Here is a 355-nt window from a genome sequence, read left to right on the forward strand (position 1 = left end):
CAGCGATGAGTCACCCAGGCGCTCGTTACTCACTCTGTACTCTCGCGTGATTTCTGTCTTCTGGCTTCGCTGCTGATTTTCCTTCTCTATTTTTGATACGGTTATCATTTTCATTTCCTTAATCATGAATATATTTACTTTGGGATGAGTATTACTCATTTTTTGTGGGGGCTTAATTTTCATAAATTATTTTATTCTAATGTTTAATTTCGAGCTGATATTTTACGCACATTGTTGGCTTTGATTTGTGATTCCGTTTACTTTTACGTGCTTGCTCTATCACCATACATTATTTAAGTGTGAGCTGGTTGTATTTACTGCCAGTCTTCCTATTTCTCATGATTTTTTCTTCTAT

At 35.5% G+C, this 355-nt stretch overlaps 1 long non-coding RNA gene across 1 annotated transcript in view; it reads right to left on the reverse strand.

Moving 5' to 3' along the window:
- LOC119586362 overlaps window positions 1–355 on the reverse strand; it is a 5,385-nt gene that overhangs the window by 1,129 nt on the left and 3,901 nt on the right. The window lies entirely within an intron of this gene.

This window comes from Penaeus monodon, chromosome 21 (genome assembly GCF_015228065.2).
Source record: "Penaeus monodon isolate SGIC_2016 chromosome 21, NSTDA_Pmon_1, whole genome shotgun sequence".
NCBI classification, from domain to species: Eukaryota; Metazoa; Arthropoda; class Malacostraca; order Decapoda; family Penaeidae; genus Penaeus; species Penaeus monodon.